The following is a 23191-nucleotide window of genomic DNA, read 5'->3' on the forward strand; positions in this document are numbered from 1 at the left end:
CGATCATTTCACTGTTATGGAAGGACCTAATCTCACCTAACCTACGAACTGGTTCAATGTTTGTAGCCTTGTCGGAACGGGTCATGCTGCCTTGATGGGATACAGTGAAGTAAGCTATCGAGTTACCGGACCAAGTTTGTAGACCTGACTGCCATTCTGTAAGGAGAAGCGGGTTGCTGTGTTACAATTCCGCCTATCAATAATGAAATCGAAGAAGTTAACAATGAGGTGAATTTTCATCTAACTTATAACCATGTTTGACTGCACATCTTTGTTAAGCAACGTAACATTTTTATTCGTGGCAGTGGATTGTGCATTGAGAATTTCTTGTGATTTCTTGAACGTTAATCTGTGGTTGATTGATGAATTTTTATTGATAACATTTTACCTGAAGTGTTAAATCAGTATTTGACTAGTGGATCACTAGTTGTGAAAGGCATTTATAATACGGTGTCAAATATTTTGCTTATACGACGGAGAAATATTAATGGAAAATCTACCTCTGACCTTACAGATTTACGACGACAATTTAAAGCAATACATAGGCTATCTATTACTAATATTACGACAGTTAACTACCAGAAAGTAAATAGTGGGCAATACCTAAAAGTTAAAGGCTATCTACAGTTAACTGAAAAACGAAATTAGGGCTCTGAAGATATTTCACATCACTGCACTGCGGTTGCTTAGCATCTCTGGCTCTCATCGCAACCCATTAAACAACTGTAGGAATCTTACGCCACTTTCTGTGTAACTTTTTATTGCAATATATCGGAAGTCATGGTACCCCGTATCCATTAAAAGATTTCTGAATTCGATCCTACACTAGTCGCAAGTACATCTTCGGAAAGAAATGATACGCTGACTCATGTAATCAAAGTATGAATATTAAGACGCTAATTTTACGCGTCTCCCTAGTAATATGGTCATAACATTTCATCTTTCACGCTGAACAGTATTAAACTGAAATTGGTTGAAAGTTCTCAGACACAAATTGACCATGTAAAATGCATGCCCAAGGGAAGAGTCCAAGGATCGTGACTATCCACAATGAACATGCAAAACTGCTGTATCCGTTTATCATTGATCCGGTATAATGCTGCGGTTAAAGAAATATCAGCCTCGGATGTTGTTAAACTTCGGAAGGCCTTCCGTTATAAATTTGAAAATTGGCATATAAAAACATCAAGAGCTGACGATAAGTGATTCTTTATTCAGAATCAGTTTCAATTTTCGTCGTCAGATACCCTGCATACCAACTGAGAGAACACGTAACACGTATATTTATATCTGTCAATACAGCGTCACATTGTGAACTTGATCAAGTAGATTCTAGTAATATGAGGTAAAATATTTTAAAGCCTACATGGCCTAATACTCTCTCATCAAATAAAATCCATCCTATGTCATTGAAATTAAGATAACAAAACATAAATAACCGGATTGAAAATGTTCATTATATACAGAAAAATACTTAAATGTAATGATATGTGCAGAGGTACTTTTGACAGTTGTAAAATGCACTGCTTCAAACAACATAAAATCTACCATCACTTTCATTCTTCTCCTACACATTACAGTTCGGTTTCAATATGTAGTGTAGAAGCTGGTTATTTCACAGCCAACTCTGGTTACAAGTCGATTCAGAGTTGACACAGTGTAGTACCTATAGAATCTCCAAATACCGATATTTGCGATACTGTTCCTGTAACTAGCATCCTAGCGATCACGTATGTCCGATAACACACGTGGCTATGAGCAATTGTAACAGTCATATTTTAAATTTACGATCCACGAGTCATATTCAGTGACGTACTATATGATACAATGCTTTTAAACCCCATCTATACTCCATAAACCGCCTTATGGTACTTGGCGGAAGGTATTTTACCTACTACTGTCACGTTATCCCTTTCCTGTTCCAGAAGAGAATGGTCAACAGGAGGAACGATTGTTGGTAAACATCCGTGGGGGCTGGGCTTTACTTACTTTACCTTCGTAGCTTGTTTGCGAAATCTGCGTAGCCGGAAGTAATAAATCAGTTAGGAACATGCACTCTTGGAGTTACAACAGCAAACCCCATCTTGGTGCACGGCGCATCTCTCACAGCGCCCACCACTGTTGTTGGCTGAGCATCTCCGTGGCGATTTCTTAGTTGCTGCACGAATGTGTGATGAAATGCGAAGCTCTTTTCTGAATCTGTGCACCTGGTATAGGGAGTGAAGCCAGACTAAAAAGATCAGAGAAACGTCATAAGTCTTACCTTTCATCGGCACGTATGTTATAGGGTTCCAAGACAATCCGAAGAAGAATGTTCCGATATTGGAGTATAGTATCGGATATTGCGTAGAGTGTTTCGACATTCTCTCTCAGTTCGTTTTATATATTGTATCTCCAGGAAGTCGCAGTACTTGGGGTCGATAAACGAGAACTTCATTTCAAAAGGAGAACACCTCTGTGTACGTATGAGTAATCGCAATTCAGTGACAGCTGACTGCTATTCTGTGGCAGTTACTTTTTTCCTGTGGCACATCAGATACAAAGTATGTGATGGAGATAGCTAAAATATCAGGCTTTGGCAGTGAATGACGCAGACACGGAAAGGTCACACAGATCGATATCTGGTAGTTTTATTACAGCCGCCGAGGGCGCTCTCCAGGCGAAATTGCTATCCCTTCCCCTAAACTTCGAATCAGTTCGTGCTTTGCTAGAATCTTCTACAGATTCGCGAGTAAGCTTGAAACCGATGCACAAGTAGAAAACCCAGTTACGCACTATAACTGCTCTACAGAAACAGACGGTAATAGTTGGAATATTATACTCCAAATATTATGCTGTACTTAATGATCACCACTGGCATGATTAACAACAGTACTGTTGATATGGGTTAGCAAGAAACTAGCGTTGCGTCATATAACATAAGACTGTGGAAAATCCGCTACTCATTTAATGAATTTTGAATTATGTTTTTTTTTTTTTTTTAATTTGACGTTAAGTAAGAATGAAGCTTAGTACACAAGTATTTGAAGGCAGTGTCCCAGAAAATGTTGAGGAAGCGGAGGTTTCGGTATATACTGCCTGACGAAAAGTATGTGGCCAACCCTGTGTAATGCAGGATTACCCACTAGATGACACGAGGTGTACTCGCCGCTATAAAAGAAGTCGAGGAATATTGTGTTGTTAGCAGAGAGCAGTACAGCAGAATACCACAGCCAGGAGAGGTCAGTGACCTCGAACGTGGGTTATTCATTGTGTGTCACCTGATTAAGATATCTGTGAGGGACATTTCAGACCTACTAAAGCTGCACGACTGTTGGTGCTGTGAAGGCGAATTGGAAACGCGAAGGAGCAATAATAGCTAAAACAAGACGAGACAGACCTCACGTATTGACTGGAGGAACTGTCAATCATTTAGGCGGGCGGTTGTAAGAAATCACATGAATTCAGCGCGAGGAATCACTCCTGAGTTCCAAAGTGCCACCAGCAATCCATCTAGGAGAATCAGCGCAGGTAGTTAAAAGGAATTAGAAAGAGCAGCTCATTTCTGAACGGAATATAAAGGGACGCTTGAGATCAAGCAAAGAGAGATGTTATTCGACAGTGGATGAGTGACAACGAGAGATTTGGAGTGATGAATCAGACTTCATCCTACGGCATTCCGATAGAAAGGTTTGGAATTGGCAAGTGACAGAGAATGTTACCTGTTATAATGCGTGGTGGCGACAATGAAGCAAGAAGGAGATGGTGTTATGGTATTGGGGGTGTTTTTCGGGGTTATGGTGTGGTACCCTTATTGAGCTTAATAACACGCTAAATACTGAATATGGAAGGATTCAATGCATTTTACACAGTCATGTACTGCATACAGTACACTGTATAAACATGACTAGGCACCGTGTCATAAACCTGGACCGAATGGAATACATTTGAGATGATTTAGAAAGTCTCCTTCGTTCAGAAGGACAGCGTCGATCATCACTACGTTCTCTGACTACAGTTCTTGAGGATGAACGCCCATTCCTTCCCAGACAATCTGACGCGTCGTTTACAGTGGTCCCACAAGAGCTCAGGCCAACGCATAGGTCAAGGGTGGACACACGCCTCATTAATGCCCGCTAGCCGATATCCGAATACCTTTTCTCAGATAGCGTATATTTATGATTTGAAAGCATACAGAAACACACTACCTAACATTTTATCAGTTTGAACCCCAGTTTTGGAAGTGAGAGAAGAAAAACGAGTGCCTATTTTACTTTCAAGATGTGACATGCGTTATTAACGGATTTCAATAACTCATCAAGAAAGAAATTAAATTGTATCACAAATACGTAAATTAAGCGTCCATAATTTTTAAACAATAGCTTGAAAACCTTAGCGGAATATCTGCTGGACCACTGCAATTTCTATTCCGTTATATTTCAAATATGTTGACAATATACCCTACGAAAACGTACTTCGTCCCAAGACGCGGTTAATGACCACTTCAGCCATCATAGTCTGCTTTTATGACCAGTAGATTTCTGTTGTCTGAACTCATTAAACTAGGAAGATTCACGAGCAAACGTATGATTACGTCCGTGAATTTTTACCGTAGTGGAGTCTTGATTTCCTGTGTTGCGTAGACTCGCAAGGAGAAATAGCTCATCCGAGATGCCGAGCAATGTCAGGTTATCTCCTGAACCCACGTCCTTGTCATTTAATGTACTTCTATCGACACTCTGTACGGAATCACATAATTTCTTTTCAGTTTGAATCTTTCACTTTCAGACATAATGAGCTCCGCGTTTTTGTGCTAACAAGGCAACCTCTCCATGGCACCCCCCTCAGATTTAGTTATAAGTTGGCACAGTGGATAGGCCTTGAAAAAGTGAACGCAGATCAATCGAGAAAACAGGAAGAAGTTGTGTATAACTATGAGAAAAATAAGCAAAATATACAAACTGAGTAGTCCATGTGCAAGGAAAATGTAAACTCAGGAGCGCCGTGGTTCAAGTCCTCCCTCGAGTGAGAAGTTTAATTTTTTATTTTCAGGTAATTATTATCTGTCCGTCCGTCCGTCTGATGCGAGGGAACTGCGTCGTAGTATGGGGACGCTACACCTAAGCGGGAAAATTTGAAAACGTTAAAAACATATGTTTTGACAGAGCACATGGAGAACTGTGCGACTGTGTAACTGTTGCATTCATTTGTTGCAGTTTATATGACAAACTCTTATGATTTCATCACTTTTTTGGGAGTGATTATCATCCACATGAAAACTAAATCGGGCAAGGTAGAAGAATCTTTTTACCCATTCGCCAAGTGTACAAGTTAGGAGGGTCGACAACATATTCCTGTCATGTGATGCACATGCCGTCACCAGTGTCGTATAGAATATATCAGACGTGTTTTCCTGTGGAGGAATCGGTTGACCTATGACCTTACGATCAAATGTTTTCAGTTCCCATTGGAGAGGCACGTTCTTTCGTCTACTAATCGCACGGTTTTGCGGTGCGATCGCAAAACACAGACACTAAACTTATTACAGTGAACAGAGACGTCAATGAACGAACGGTCAGATCATAACTTTGCGAAATAAAAAAAAAATTAACTTTTCACTCGAGGGAAGACTTGAACCAAGGACTTCTCGTTCCGTACCTGCTCACGCTAACCACGGAACCACGGCGTTCCTCGGCTCCGACCCTCCTCGATGTTGCTTATCTTGCGCATGGACAACTCACTTTGATTTTGCTTATTTTTTTCATAGTTCCACACAACTTCTTCCTGTTTTCTCCGTTGATCTGTGTTCAGTTTTTCTAGGCCTATCCACTGTGCCAACTTATAACTAAATCTGAGGGGGGTGTGATGGGGAGGTTCCCTAGTAAAGAATTTTGAAAAAAGACTCACTCCGTTTTATGATGCAGGACTTGTTCTGGAAACGACCCGCTGAGTTGTGGCTATGATTTCTCTGCGATATCCTCTCTTTCAGGAGTGCTAGTCCGACTACACATGCAGGAGAGTTTTTGTGAAGTTTTGGGAGTAGTAGATACTGGCAAGAGTGTTGCTGTGAGGGTGGTTGGATCTTCAGATGGTAGGACTTGCCCGCAGAAAGCAAGGATCCGCTTTCGTAATCAGTTCCAGCACACAGTTTTAGTCTGCTAGGAAGCTTTCCGAAATCCCTATTCCATTCAAGTGGATCACCGCTAGTTGTCATCGGTGACGCATAGAACGTTTTATCATATAGCCTAATATAACCTAACTACTGTCTTCCAGATGTCTCATCTTTAGTTACCACTGTAATGACATTTGACTGTGAAAGTCAACGTGTAATAGGAAGCCTGAGGAGATGATCTCTCCTATTACTTTCTTGTGTAGCCGTCGGCCAAGACGGATATTGGACTGTTTAAAGTTATCAGAGGGTCTAAATCGGTATAATTAATAACGGAAATTTGTGTGCGCGTTGACTTGTACCCTTCATGGACAAAAAGTGCCACAAAGTAAAAGATTCAAACTGGGAGGAAGTTACGTGATTGTATGCAGATTCTCGATAGAAGCACATAAAATGACAAGCTCACGGGGGCTCCCCACCAACAATATGGCAAATGTGAACAACGCAATCACAATCTTTAGCAGTTGAATTGGAGATAGTTTCTAGGTAAGAAAGTATGTCCTGTCACTGCGGCATGAGAAACGTACAGGGCGTATCGATAGATAGTACAAGGGATGCTGGGTGGAAGATGGGTACCATGTGAGCGTATTGTGCTAGTTAACTTGTGTTCGTTAACGCCTCGTTTGCATGCTAGCGTCTTTGAAATGTGCAGGGCGACGTAGGTGGTTTGGACCACACAGCTACGCAATGAGTAAAGGAGACATTTTATATTATTGTGAAGAAAACATGAGTTTAATTCTGTTACTGAAAGTACTCAATATTATCGACACAAACTCCTATACATTTTTGTATCATATCTTGTCGAACCGCATCTCACAGATTACTCCAACTGCTTCTTGTACCTATTGGTGACTCCACGGGTGTTCCGTAAATCAGGATTTCCGAGCGTAGAAATGGAAATGCAATCATGTCGGTCCAGTGGATAGGCTATCGAGCATTCACGTCCTTCCACGGGTGTTTCGTAAATCAGGATTTCCGAACATAGAAATGAAAATTCTATCATATCAGTCCAGTGAACAAGGGTTCTAGGCTATTGAGCCTTCACGTCCAATTCACCTGTTGCCGAAGGTGTATTCAGGTGCCCACGTACCACATTGTCGAAACGTGTTGGAGTTCCATCCTCCTGGTGCAATATAGCACGGGGGATGTCCCAAGGCACCACATACAACAACCCGGGTAAGACCTCTCCCAAATACAAGCTACAGCGCTAGTGTCAGTCCTAGTAGAGGGAAAGGGAAATTTTAACAAAATTCAATGAAGGCGCTGTTGGGCGATGAAATCTGGGGCCGTTGGCAGAGTGTGGTAGCAGACGACAGCCAGCAGGCCAGGCAAGGTACACATGAAAGAGGGCAGTGACAGTAGGCTGCAGCGTCCGGGAGGGGCTCGTTTCCATTCCCGTCTACGCGCCACGTCCGCATCCCACCTGGCATACCGGGGTTTTGGCTAGGCGTACAGATAGAGAAAGTGTATGAGGATATTGAAAGGGTAATGCAGTATGTAAAGGGGGACGAAAATCTAATAGTCATGGGAGACTGGAATGCAGTTGTAGGGGAAGGAGTAGAAGAAAAGGTTACAGGAGAATATGGGCTTGGGACAAGGAATGAAAGAGGAGAAAGACTAATTGAGTTCTGTAACAAGTTTCAGCTAGTAATAGCGAATACCCTGTGTAAGAATCACAAGAGGAGGAGGTATACTTGGAGAAGGCCGGGAGATACGGGAAGATTTCAATTAGATTACATCATGGTCAGACAGAGATTCCGAAATCAGATACTGGATTGTAAGGCGTACCCAGGAGCAGATATAGACTCAGATCACAATATAGTAGTGATGAAGAGTAGGCTGAAGTTCAAGACATTAGTCAGGAAGAATCAATACACAAAGAAGTGGGATACGGAACTACTAAGGAATGACGAGATACGTTTGAAGTTTTCTAACGCTATAGATACAGCAATAAGGAATAGCGCAGTAGGCAGTGCAGTTGAAGAGGAATGGACATCTTTAAAAAGGGCCATCACAGAAGTTGGGAAGGAAAACACAGGTACAAAGAAGGTAGCTGCGAAGAAACCATGGCTAAGAGAAGAAATACTTCAGTTGATTGATGAAAGAAAGGAGTACAAACATGTTCCGGGAAAATCAGGAATACAGAAATAGAAGTCTCTGAGGAATGAAATAAATAGGAAGTGCAGGGAAGCTAAGACGAAATGGCTGCAGGAAAAATGTGAAGACCTCGAAAAAGATATGATTGTCGGAAGGACAGACTCAGCATACAGGAAAGTCAAAACAACCTTTGGTGACATTAAAAGCAACGGTGGTAACATTAAGATTGAAACGGGAATTCCACTGTTAAATGCAGAGGAGAGAGCAGATAGGTGGAAAGAATACATTGAAAGCCTCTATGAGGGTGAAGATTTGTCTGATGTGATGGAAGAAGAAACAGGAGTCGATTTAGAAGAGATAGGGGATCCAGTATTACGGTCAAATAAGGCAGAAGGGATAGATAACATTCCATCAGAATTTCTAAAATCATTGGGGGAAGTGGCAACAAAACGACTATTCACGTTGGTGTGTAGAATATATGAGTCTGGCGATATACCATCAGAGTTTCGGAAAAGCATCATCCACACAATTCCGAAGACGGCAAGAGCTGACAAGTGCGAGAATTATCGCACAATCAGCTTAACAGCTCATGCATCGAAGCTGCTTACAAGAATAATATACAGAAGAATGGAAAAGAAAATTGAGAATGCGCTAGGTGACGATCAGTTTGGCTTTAGGAAAAGTAAAGGGACGACAGAGGCAATTCTGACGTTACGGCTAATAATGGAAGTAAGGCTAAAGAAAAATCAAGACACTTTCATAGGATTTGTCGACCTGGAAAAAGCGTTCGACAATATAAAATGGTGCAAGCTGTTCGAGATTCTGAAAAAAGTAGGGGTAAGCTATAGGGAGAGACGGGTCATATACAATATGTACAACAACCAAGAGGAAATAATAAGAGTGGACGATCAAGAACGAATTGCTCGTATTAAGAAGGGTGTAAGACAAGGCTGTAGCCTTTCGCCCCTACTCTTCAATCTGTATATCGAGGAAGCGATGATGGAAATAAAAGAAAGGTTGAGGAGTGGAATTAAAATACAAGGCGAAAGGATATCAATGATACGATTCGCTGATGGCATTGCTATCCTGAGTGAGAGTGAGGAAGAATTAAATGACCTGCTGAACGGAATGAACAGTCTAATGAGTACACAGTATGGATTGAGAGTAAATCGGAGGAAGACGAAGGTAATGAGAAGTAGTGTAAATGAGAACAGCGATAAACTTAACATCAGGAATTATGCTACCTAGGCAGTAAAATAACCAATGACGGACGGAGCAAGGAGGACATCAAAAGCAGACTCGCTATGGAAAAAAGGATGTACGTCTGGAGTACAGCATTGTATGGTAGTGAAACATGGACTGTGGGAAAACCGGAACAGAAGAGAATCGAAGCATTTGAGATGTGGTGCTATAGACGAATGTTGAAAATTAGGTGGACTGATAGGGTAAGGAATGAGGAGGTTCTACGCAGAATCGGAGAGGAAAGGAATATGTGGAAAACACTGATAAGGAAAAGGGACAGGATGATAGGACATCTGCTAAGACATGAGGGAATGACTTCCATGGTACTACAGGGAGCTGTAGAGGGCAAAAACTGTAGAGGAAGACAGAGATTGGAATACGTCAAGCAAATAATTGAGGACGTAGGTTGGAAGTGCTACTCTGAGATGAAGAGGTTAGCACAGGAAAGGAATTTGTGGCGGGCGCATCAAACCAGTCAGTAGACTGATCCCAAAAAAAAAGAAAAAAAAAACAACAATGTGGGAGGCGCAGCGGCGCTGCAACAGCGCCAGAGATGGCGGTGGGGTTTGCCATCCGGCAAGCACCACTAGTGGCAAGTTGCGGCATAGAATCCAGGAGGGCGCGGGTTCGAGTACGGGTCTGTCCTGGGAGCAGCGGTGGTCCGAGGTCCACGGGTGACCAGTATCAACGTTCGTCCCATGGTAGGACAGAGCAGCCCAAACGGGGTGGAGAACGGCGATGACCTGGGACTGTAGCAGCCTCCGGAATTGCGGGAAGCGGCGCAGTGCAATACGCCACGCATCAGTTGGCGGCGACCGGGCAGATCGCCGCCGACTTACAGCTGAGCGGCCTTGATGACAACAGCAGCAGCAGCGTCGGCATACTTGACCCAGCTGGACTCGTGACACAGCTACGGTCAGCACGCGGACAGTATGCTGCGCCCATTGAATCCAGTAAATTAGCTGAATAAAGCAATGCTACCGAATACCGCTGTATCACTCTGCACTGCCCTCGTCACTCTTGAACTTTCTTGGCCTCCTGACGAAATACGGCGCGGTGGGCCCCAGCTTCAGCTCGGCCATGTGTAGTGCCGGCTTCGACCCCCAATCCCGCAACAAAGGTAACCACGACCGTCAACATGCAGGAGCATGAGGTATGGGCCCGCAATACGGTAATTATTGAGATCTGACCACACGTTGACAACAAAAAGATGTTGGTGAGACTTTTCATCCACCAAATTATGGATGTTCTGGAACTGAGCATGCGCCCCTTGTAGAGGTGCGCTCACCAGAAAACATGATACATTGCAGAAAGTGAGGAACCAGCACACTGTTTCGATCAGTCATTGGCAAAAGTTAACGCTACGAAAAAAGGCAACTGAATCATAGCATGAGCTTTCTGGATTTTGTAGGGATGATGGTGCTCACTGCGCAGAACGTGCAACACTGCCATGTGGTTCATAATCATAGTGTATAGAAAGCTTGGGTGCTCGTAGAAGGCTGCCTGGAAAACGCTGATGTACAGCTCCTTCAAGCTCTGCTGTACGACGTGTCCCAGGGAGTCCAATGTGCTGAAATTAGGACTTACACTACCCGTTTCACCGAAACGCCTGTCCTGTGTTGCAAACCAACGAGGTGCATGCTGGGTGATGGCTGTTGGAGTAGCGTTCTTCATAGAGCCGGCAAGCTTCTCTTGCATTCTCTTGGATTCCCCGTAAACGAGAAGCATGTCGGTGTACTCTGCACTTGAGTCCACTACCGCAATTCTTCAATCCCGCTTTCCGGTAGCTACATGAGTGACTGAAAGCTGTTTGTAGTATGAAACTATGGAACACAAAAGAGTACTGTATAGTACCGTTCTCTACAAGACGTTGTGGAGTGCTGTGTGCAGTATGTAACAAAAAAAGCAGTAGGCCTATCACTGGTAAATAATCTGAAATCGCAGTGCACACAGTATGCCTTCTGCTTCTTCTTTATACTGGTTTGTTTACCGACATTCTCGAGTGCGTCAACAGTCTCAAAACTATTGGAGGTTACTTTCTCGGGGCTATTCCTGGCCCAGCTCCTATGTTCCAAACCGCCTGCGTCCTCCGCCACATTTCAGAAACGTTATCATGCTAGAAGAGTTTTCGAAAATACCTTTATTGACAAAATATATTCACATGGTACCTATTTACCAATCACTAAGCCTTGCAACATACCTTCTGATGCACCCTCTACGTACACCGCAAAGGCCTCCACTCCAAGTGGAGGGCTGTGTCTAGTAGCATAATGAAGACGTCGATTGCCCTCTACAATCACGAATTGTAGGAGCAAATTACTTGGCAGGTAAATACTACATTTCAGTAACTTACTATGTGACATACTATCGAAAATGACTTTCTCAATATGGGATATAAACCTACCTATAGATATGTGTGATCTGCTTACCTGATGCCACAAGTACGACACCATGGGAAGCTCCAGTCTTGGAAAGGGTCGCTGGAACTGAAAGTTCATGATAAACAATCACGCTACAAGTGCAGGGTTTTAAAATCACACGAGATGATGCATCTTGTGAACCAACAGGGTACTGTTAAGGTGTTCTCGTGTGGGAATCATTGCGTGGGACGAAAGACAACAGACAACGTAGCAACATCAACACCTTCTTGTTATGAGTTGTCTTACTGATGTGATGCACCTGGCCACTACTTCGTTTCCTGCCCCAAACTCTTCATTTAAGGGTAGTTTACACATCAAACTCATCAGTTGTTTCTGGATATATTTCAATTTCAGTCTTCGTCTCTAGTTTTCACTCTTTACAGCTCCCTCCTGTACCTTTGCATGAAGCATTGAAGCATTAACACATGCCCTGTCGCCTTTTCCCTTCTTCTTGTCAATATTTTACACATGTTTTCATACTTGTCCATTCAGCGGACAACCTCCACGTTTCTTACGACACCACCTTATTTGCAACACCCTTCTATAGCACCAAATCTCAAATGGTACATGTCTCTTTTTTATGTTTTACCTATAGTCCTTAATTCACTTTCGCATAATTCTGTGCTTCGCAGTGCTTTCTCAGAATTTTTTTTATCAAATTTAGGCCAATATTTGACGCTTATTTTCCCCAGGAATGCCCTCTTTGTCTGAGCTAACCTGATCTGTCATTCTTGTTTTGTCCGTTGTGTATTGTTTTGTTTTGTTTCGTGATCTCTGATTTTGATGTTAAGTTTATAAATAATCTCATATCTGCTACTCGTCATTACTCTCGTCTTTCTTCAGTTCACTCTCAATAAGTAGTGTGTACTCACTAGACTTGTCGATCCATCATCACGGCCTGTAATTCTTGTTCACTGTGACTGAGGATAGTAATGGTTCAAAATGGCTCTGAGCACTATGGGACATAACATCTGAGGTCATCAGCCCCCTAGAACTTAGAACTACTTCAACCTAACTAAGCTAAGGACATCACACACATCCATGCCCCAGGTGGGATTCGAACCTACGACCGTAGCGGTTGCGCGGTTCCAGACTGAAGCGCCTAGAACCGCTCGTCTACAACGGCCAGCCGGATAGTAATGTCATCAGCGAATCTTGTCATTGATATCTCTTCACCTTAAATTTTATTCCCACTCCCAAGCTTTTCTGTTCATTCCGTACTGCTTTCGATGTACAGATTGGACAGTAGGTGAGAAAGACTGCATCCTGTCTTACACCCTTTTAATACAAAGCACTACGCTCTTTGTACTCCATTGGTATTGTTGTTTTTGGTTCTTGTAGGTGTTGTGTATTAACTGTTTTTCCTTAAAGTCTGTTATCGAGCTTAACGTCAGATATGCCTGTCTGATGACTTCACGGTTACTAAAGCCAAAATGATCGTCAGCTAAGATGATCCTCAATTCTCTGTCAAATTCTTCTTCATATTGTTCCGGTCAGCAACTCATGAAGTTTCTAGTTTCTGTGACACACCAATAACGGATATGATGACAACTTTTAATTTTTATTAAAAAAAGGAAATACACAATATGGTAATTAGAAAACTCAGGTTGGTGTCAAATAACTTCGAATGAAAATACAACAGAGCTCATTTCAATAATTACGAAACATTCAGTATGTTACAAATTAAACATTAAATATATCTCCCAATGCGGCAAAATCGTATTTATGTAATTGTTTTTATTTAGTTAACTAATTCTTATCATTGTTAACAGTTTCATAATCTCCCGCCAGAAGCTATTATATGTTACGACTTACACATTTCAAGTTGAATTAATTCTTGCTAACTCGTGCTAGGCCTTGAAACTTCTCCCACATTTCTAAATAAATACACAGCATATAACACGCTAAGGAGTTGAATTCGCCATTATTGGATGTTAGTCGTCCTCACACACCATCAAGAACCATCGAGTTGCGAAGATGTAAAGTGCCGTTGCTTCTGAGCCTCTTAATCAAATAAAGTGTCGTTTGATATTTGAACAACTTCTCAAAGATCAAATTATTGTTATGTGGTACATATGTTGTATTCTGTTTGACTTAGGTTAAAATTAAATAAGGTAGATCTAAACTTAAATGCGCTGCCAAATACTAAACAAGTAATGCACCATACTGTGATTGCGACCAATTTTTATAAGACAAATTAATATCTCCATATATTAATGAGCAACATACAAGCATAACAATGATACAATTTCACTGTTTTATTTATTTATACAAGTTTTTTATTCAACATGGTCTGTGTAGGATCCTCAGATTCTTTCTTAGGTCGGACTAAAGTTTCACACATACACTACCTCTTTACATTACTTACTGTTTTAATATGACAAATGGTATTAAATTGGTCTGAATGTATGGAGTCACAATACTATGAGATAGTAAATTAATGCTTACAGTAATTCTGCTACTGCCGCTGTGGTCCTAACAGTGACAGTAGTAGTACTAATAATCGAGTTATGGGGAAAGGAAATGTAAGGAGACAGCACCCGGTAAGAATACTGGCAAATGAAATGATGTGGTTAGAAAGAAAGATTTAGACTAATGAATTACTGTTTAATTAGTGGCAAAAACACTGTACAGGGAATTTTGACTTCCCGTAAAAGACTTATAACGCATAAGATGTTTTTTTTTTTTTATTCTGAAATGCGGGAAATACTCTAAATGAGAGACAGTTTGCAAGCTTAACAACTTGCACGTATGGCAACCTCCGTACATTGCTCATTTTGTGATTCAAAAGTAGAGGCAATACCGTTAGAAGATGTATGTTAGAGTTTCATTAGGATGATCGCCATATCAACAACGCAAAAAAATATGAGATGTCACTCACCTTTTGGTAAGTCGGTTGAATAATTTGGTGATTCTATCGTGCTCATATTCACCAGTCATTGCTTCATCTGCAGCGCACACCTCTAGCAAACTTGCAAATTTTAACGAAAAAAACCTATTGTTCTGTACTTTATTTTTGCTGTGTAAATCATAGTTCATCTGTATCTGATTTGGTCGCTTTTCACGTCACTGAGTTCCATGCACGCATCATTGTCGTGGTTGTATTCCCTGTGGGAGCCGAAAAGTCACAGCGTTACAAATCCATTTTCCGGTAAACAATTCGTGTATTTCCCTTTGAGCTCACTGGCAAACTGGAATTGGCTCCTTTGACGTCAACGCCGACTGCTTAATTTACGTTTAGGTTTCCACTTTGTTTGAAGGCTCTTTGCTATATGAGCTATATGCAGTACTGACCTTTCGGTGACACGTGGTGGGCTCTTACTGGGTTTATATACGCTACTTCCATATAACTCTTATGGCTTATTGCTGTTAAATTATTGCGTAATATCTCTGAAGTTGCGTTTAATGGAGCAATTAATCATGGCAACTACAGATATAAAATAATTTAATGCATCGCCTACTTAACTCGTCATGAAAAGCATCTTCCGTTATTTCGTTTTACGAAACAATGTTGACATTCTTCAGAGCATCAGACCCCATTTTTACTTGACTCTACATTCTGTACTTGGTCGAAGGTTTGCATTCTACATATCATAAATTGACTATACTACACTCCTGGAAATGGAAAAAAGAACACATTGACACCGGTGTGTCAGACCCACCATACTTGCTCCGGACACTGCGAGAGGGCTGTACAAGCAATGATCACACGCACGGCACAGCGGACACACCAGGAACCGCGGTGTTGGCCGTCGAATGGCGCTAGCTGCGCAGCATTTGTGCACCGCCGCCGTCAGTGTCAGCCAGTTTGCCGTGGCATACGGAGCTCCATCGCAGTCTTTAACACTGGTAGCATGCTGCGACAGCGTGGACGTGAACCGTATGTGCAGTTGACGGACTTTGAGCGAGGGCGTATAGTGGGCATCCGGGAGACCGGGTGGACGTACCGCCGAATTGCTCAACACGTGGGGCGTGAGGTCTCCACAGTACATCGATGTTGTCGCCAGTGGTCGGCGGAAGGTGCACGTGCCCGTCGACCTGGGACCGGACCGCAGCGACGCACGGATGCACGCCAAGACCGTAGGATCCTACGCAGTGCCGTAGGGGACCGCACCGCCACTTCCCAGCAAATTAGGGACACTGTTGCTCCTGGGGTATCGGCGAGGACCATTCGCAACCGTCTCCATGAAGCTGGGCTACGGTCCCGCACACCGTTAGGCCGTCTTCCGCTCACGCCCCAACATCGTGCAGCCCGCCTCCAGTGGTGTCGCGACAGGCGTGAATGGAGGGGCGAATGGAGACGTGTCGTCTTCAGCGATGAGAGTCGCTTCTGCCTTGGTGCCAATGATGGTCGTATGCGTGTTTGGCGCCGTGCAGGTGAGCGCCACAATCAGGACTGCATACGACCGAGGCACACAGGGCCAACACCCGGCATCATGGTATGGGGAGCGATCTCCTACACTGGCCATACACCACTGGTGATCGTCGAGGGGACACTGAATAGTGCACGGTACATCCAAACCGTTATCGAACCCATCGCTCTACCATTCCTAGACCGGCAAGGGAACGTGCTGTTCCAACAGGACAATGCACGTTCGCATGTATCCCGTGCCACCCAACGTGCTCTAGAAGGTGTAAGTCAACTACCCTGGCCAGCAAGATCTCCGGATCTGTCCCCCATTGAGCATGTTTGGGACTGGATGAAGCGTCGTCTCACGCCACACGGTCTGCACGTCCAGCACGAACGCTGGTCCAACTGAGGCGCCAGGTGGAAATGGCATGGCAAGCCGTTCCACAGGACTACATCCAGCATCTCTACGATCGTCTCCATGGGAGAATAGCAGCCTGCATTGCTGCGAAAGGTGGATATACACTGTACTAGTGCCGACATTGTGCATGCTCTGTTGCCTGTGTCTATGTGCCTGTGGTTCTGTCAGTGTGATCATGTGATGTATCTGACCCCAGGAATGTGTCAATAAAGTTTACCCTTCCTGGGACAATGAATTCACGGTGTTCTTATTTCAATTTCCAGGAGTGTATTAAGTGTAACGGCTAGATTTAATCTAAAGCCAGTAAACTTCCTACAGTTAAATTGATACGGTAAATTATGTTACATCTTCAGAAAATTAAGAATTTCAATGCTGCTACACAATTTAAGTTTGGTTAACGTTAAATTACTCTGTTTCTATGAATCACTGGGAACTTCTTATCTGAGGTTCTAAGTTACAACATCGCAACTACGTCAATATATACCTCAAACATACTGCTTGGAATTTAGCACTTTACAGGTACGGTGAAGTTAACCTTGTTGAAAAGGTGAGAGTGTATGCCGGAACGGGTCCAGAAGCAAGACGCCTTGATCGGCCAGGTTTTTCCAGCAATGTTCCTACTCTCTCCTAGAATAGTCCGAAAGTAACGTTCTTCATTGACTAGCACTCTCCTACACTTGCGACAGTATTTGCAAAAAGCTTGATTTGAGACACGAAACAGTGGTAAACGTACACGACTCCCATTTCTGTATTAGACCGTTATGTTATGTTATGTTAACCGGGGACGTGCAAACGGAGGAGACGCTCCGTCCCCGCCGCAGCAGCAGTGGTCCGCAATCCCGAGACGACTACCGCAGTCCACTTCACCCCTTCGCCGCCCCACAGGGGATACCCCCCAGGGAACGTCTCACACCAGACGAGTGTAACCCCTATGTTCGCGTGGTAGAGTAATGGTGGTGTACGCGTACGTGGAGAACTTGGTTGCGCAGCAATCGCCGACATAGTATAGCTGGGGCGGAATAACGGGAACCAGCCCGCATTTGCCAAGGCAGATGGAAAACCGCCTAAAAACCATCCACAGACTGGCCGGCTCACCTGACCTCGACACAAATCCGCCGGGCGGATTCGTGCCAGGGACCGGTGCTCCTTCCCGCCCGGAAAGCTGTGCGTTGGACCGCACGGCTAAACGGGCGGGCATTAGACCCTTACTATGTGATTACATTCGTGAAGATAGCTGATCGGATTACTGTGAACATCAACGTAGTATTACTTCGTGTGTCATCTGCTAGAACTATTGTAACTGGTTTTCTATGAACTTCATTTTATGCCTTTTGGAGTGCAGTGATAGCTTCATTTTTAGCAATGGTATGTAACCGCTAGCTCTATAAAACATCCGTACCTAAGAACTAGAAAGTTGCACAGATCGCAAAAAACACAAGAAACGGAAGTAAGCCATTGAATTAAAGACTCAAATCGTTCATTTCGATTTGCAGTAGGACTTTTTTCGTAAACACACTGCATTCTAACGTTATGAAATATCTCACAGAAAATCATCTATTGACATTAACGTACACAGATTCAGAGTACGTAGTTCGTGTGAAACGTGAACTGATGAGACTTATGAGCAGGGCACCTCAAGACCATACCATATTTCTAGATTCAACTGTCACCTGCGGATACGCTCGCATATCGGTAGCTTTCTTATGTTAATAATAAATAAGGTATTGTATGTGCAATAGCATCAGCTGCTCTCACGCGTTTCGCAGTTTGTTAAGCGTAGCTCAACGCCGAGACGCGCCTCCCCACTACTCCAACTTCTCCAAACGATGACATGGCACGCATATAGCGTTGCTGCCTAGTGACGCTAGCGAATGGGCGTTTTCATTGGGCAGAAAATTTAATAATATTTTAACATAGTTCATGTTCACTAACATAAAAATTTAGGCTCCATCCGCTAGCTCACACTTCACACTTTTAAGTGTCGACTTCTCTTTTTCTTTCTCTTTTTTATTTACTTTATAAAGTACAACATGTTATTCCTCAAGGTTCACGCTATCTCTAAACGAAATTTCATCGCATTGATTCTGTAGTTTGGTCGTGAAACCGCAATAGAATTATTTTCGTACGTATATTACGTAGTACGGAAGTATGTATTAAACACGTTGAACATTGTATAAGTATTGTATTCATTATTTTCAGTCGTTTTGTGACGAACATATGAACTAATAAATGCGTTTTCACAAAAATTATGAAGTTCAAAAGTCAAATACTAAATTTCTTTTTCAAAGAGTGAATACATTTCCTTCATTCGCATGATATTCTGTAAATCAATAAATATCTTGTACTGCGTTCTTCTTTAAGTAGCTTACGTTCTTCATGGTATTCAAGCTATCTCCATACCAAATTCCATCAAAATCGGTTCAGCAGTTAAGTCACGAAAAGCCTGTGATTCTGGTAAAATAGAGCCTGTATGCTGCCCCACCATACGCTTAAGTTACCTGTGAAAACAGCATAAGTTTTGAAGATTAGCTTGTTCAAACAAACAGACACAATGGTTTTACAGTTTTATTATTAGTACTGGTTTCCAGAATGTTTGACAACTTCACTCACACAGAGTTTCTAATCAAATCGTGTGTCTAGTTGTGTGGTTGCATTTCTTATTTCCTGCCAGTAAGAACAAATAGTTTGTAGTAATTGATGAGAAATCTTCTAGCGAAAGTGAAGTGTTATCAGTAGTGTTACAGTCCCTGGTCTTTGTCAACATAAACGATTTAGGACCAAATCTGAGAAGACCCTTTCATTGTTTACGGATGCTGCTGCCGTTTACAGATTAGTAAAATAATCAGAAGATCAAAATGAATTGCAAAATGACGTAGACAATATATCTGAGTGGTGCTAAAAGCGGCAATTGACCCAAACTAATGAGAGTTTGAAGTTGTCCATATGAGTACAATAAAAAAATAAAAAGTTAAATATTGGTTACGCTATAAATCACACATAATGGTAGGTTGTCGATTTAACAAATACTTAGCGATTCACTTAAGAACAACTCAAACTGGAACCACGTCATAGAAAGATGGAAGGTGAATCAAAGATTGCGTTTTATTTACAGAATACTTAGATGCAACAAGTTTCTTATAGAGACTATAAAGACTGCGCTTGCCCGTCCAATTCTTGAGTATTGCTGCACGCTATAGGATCCTTACGAGACAGGATTTACGGAGGAAAAAGGTACGTCGAAAGAAGGGCAGCTCGTTTTGTACCATCGTGAAGTAGGGGAGAGAGCGTCAAGAGTATGATAAACAGATTGGGGTGTTATACACAAAAAGCTAAAGGCGTTTCTCATTCGGACAAAGTACTTACACAAAATTCAATCACCAAATTTCTCGTCCGAATATCAAAATGTTTTGTTGATTCCCCCATACATTTCTAGGAGGTATGATCACTGTCACGGAAAGGTTTTTGGCTCATTCACCCAATGTGGTATTCGAGAGGGGAATTGTCTTTAACATTACAAAGCAGTGCCTCATAATTACCAGTTATTTAATTCTGTAACTTGATTTAATTTCTTAGAAATGTATGTAGTTTGTTAATTTTGTAAATGTACACTACTTGCATAAAAATCCAAGGATCATGTTTCGAGTATGGCAATAATATCGGTGGGCGCGTGCCCGCTTAGAGAGAGAGAGACAGAGAGAGAGAGAGACGCAGTTAGCGCCATGGACGTAAAAAAAAAATGGAGATATCATAGCGTTACAAACTTCGAGCCGACGTGGGCTGTTTTAATTCATATCTCCATGGTTCACTTCGGTGTTACTTGCCTCTGACGTGCCCGTGCCCACTTTCGACCGTCCTGGGTGCTTTGAGTGGAAACGTAGTGGTTTCATCAAAAAACCACCTGGTTTGTTTACAGGTGTCCTAATCGATCCAGTAGAAAATAACGATTAATAGAATCACATTTCATTCGTATATGGAGACGTTCAAGCAACATTGTGTTTCCTATACAACAATCATGGTTGCACTTATTATTTTTATTGTAGTGGTTTCATTTCTGTCTTTTAACTTCAAATCTACCTTACTGTACTCATTGGCCGTTCTTTCTCGTGTTTTTAATTGCATTGCAATCCACATACACTCCTACATCAAGGCCACACTGTCTCAACCGTCTCGTACCCGCACAACAAGCAGCTGTGTAACCGCAGTAATTGCTAGCGCAGCATGTCATGCCCTAAATTTCTTCTGCCGATAACTATTCATTGTTCACATTTTCTCCTGTTTAAAAAAGATTCTGGCTAGAACAGTCGGAGACGGTAGTCGTGTGTGTAAGCTTCGTGTGTACGGTTTTATGAATGTGTAGCTGGGTTTTGCTTGCTTTCTGAAGTAGGCTTTGGCTGAAAATTTGTGTGACCACTCTTTTACTCGTCCCTGAGTGCTGCTCGCCGTGTAAGTGACAATCTCTCCGTTTCAAAGTATAGTTATTCCCTTATAACTTTGTCGTAAATAATTCAATGCATTTCAACAGGCAAAATGATGTAAATAATTACAGTACCAGAAGAGCAAAGTGACATTCATTACGCAACATTAAGACTGGCTGTAGCACAAACAGTGGTTCACAATGCTGCAAACAAAAGTTTTTCTCACTTACACACTTGCATAAAATACCAGAGAGACAGAAAAGTAATATTCGAAACAACGGAAAACATTTCTCTTTGACAAGGCTTCATGTTCTGCCAAAAATTATTTATTATTTTAATGCACAAATGGTGATGGGTAGGAATTATTAAGCAACATATGTCAATCTTTAATGAAAAACGAGAAAACTAATGAATGATCAGAATGGAGGCATTTTCCAAAAAAGAAAATGTTGATGTCAACATATAAGACTAAATACGATTTATTGTGCAAATGATACATGGAACATGAAATTAATTACTTAAGTAACTAACTACTGATATCTCACAAAGCGTGGTATAGGCTTATATATTTTGAAAACCTCAAAATGAAACTTAAAACTAAAATCAAACAGATTATAAAAGTAGACGTACATTCCAATTTTACTATGTTTGGCTATTCCTGTAAAACCTACGGAGTTACCGGTGAAAAATATTCCTGGAAAACTAGCAAGTAGGATACTGATGGGACAGGTGCAATACGTCTATCATTGCTATCATTGCTAAAAATGTTAAAGCAAAATATCCATCTGACCGAGTGGCAAGCGTTTGAGACCATTCGCTTAATCACATTTATAGCATTCCACAATGGAAGAAGTTTAAAAAATTATATGTATTCTTTGTTTTTGTATATAACCCTATAAATTACTGTTATTGGCCAGACAGTGAATGACGTATCAAAAGTAAAACTTCAGTGTGTACACGACAGTGAGATTAATGCGCTAACAATCTAATGAATCAAGAACTCTGTCCAACATACAGGTATGCCCCTATACTGTTATGTTTCTTTGACACTTCAATAATCGTTCACTTACTTGACATGTACAAGATATGATAACACACGTTGCTTCTTGCCTCAATGGACGCGTTGATAAGCTAACAAAAAATATGTAGGAAATTTTTTTGCACATGTGAACGTTAAAAGTTTTTGAATACCGCTTGAAAGCTGAAAATGTGACGAACAAGTAGCAGTAGCAGTATGAAAACAAGCACTGGTTTCAGAATTCCTGCTCCATTTACTGTCGACATAAATATGGTAAAAGTGAAATAAAATGCATCACGAAAACGACTATTTCACAGCACGTTCGTCACTTCTTCGTTATTCAAACTATATCAACAAAAACAAGTTATATTAACGAGGCCTAATGTGTCATATAACTAGAGCTAATACGTATTCATGAAAAGAAAAATGTTCGAAATTGCTTTCCTCACACTGTGTTATCCATGCAAGCAATGCAACTTTTAGAATTTAAAACAGCTGTTGCGTCCACACGCCAGAAACAATGAACAAGAAGGAATCGAAAACAGAAGTTTGCTAACGTTTTGGGCTATTTATGATGCGCGACGTCCCGCCCACTCTGGCTGCAAAGCAACGTACAGCTTAAGACTATAGCGCCATCTCACCTCTGTTTTTTTTCTTTTTACCTACATGGTTACCACAGTCTAGCCAGATCACTTTCTGGCGGGAAACTTGTTATCGTTTCGTAGCTGCAGCGACACTAGCGCTCTAAGCGGTGAGAAGGTAGTCTCACGCCTAGTAAAGCTAGTATTTGTTTGTAATTATTTTCTTCTTAATTAATGAAATAGTAGGCAATTTAATAACGCACTGATCGCAAAAATATAAGAAGAGAAATGAAGTATCGTGAAGTACGTATAAAAACAGCCGAGTCACGCCGATTCAGTGACATAAGCTAGAATATATTCATGAAAATGTGTTTTTCGATATGTGTATATTTGCAGCTTATTGCTCTGGAAACAAGAGAGGATAAACAAACATTTCCTGGATGAAAATCATATGTATATTTCTGTTGTTTTCCATTGTTATTATCATAGGCACTTTCCTTT

The sequence above is a fragment of the Schistocerca nitens genome, chromosome 9, assembly GCF_023898315.1.
Source record: "Schistocerca nitens isolate TAMUIC-IGC-003100 chromosome 9, iqSchNite1.1, whole genome shotgun sequence".
Classification (NCBI taxonomy): domain Eukaryota; kingdom Metazoa; phylum Arthropoda; class Insecta; order Orthoptera; family Acrididae; genus Schistocerca; species Schistocerca nitens.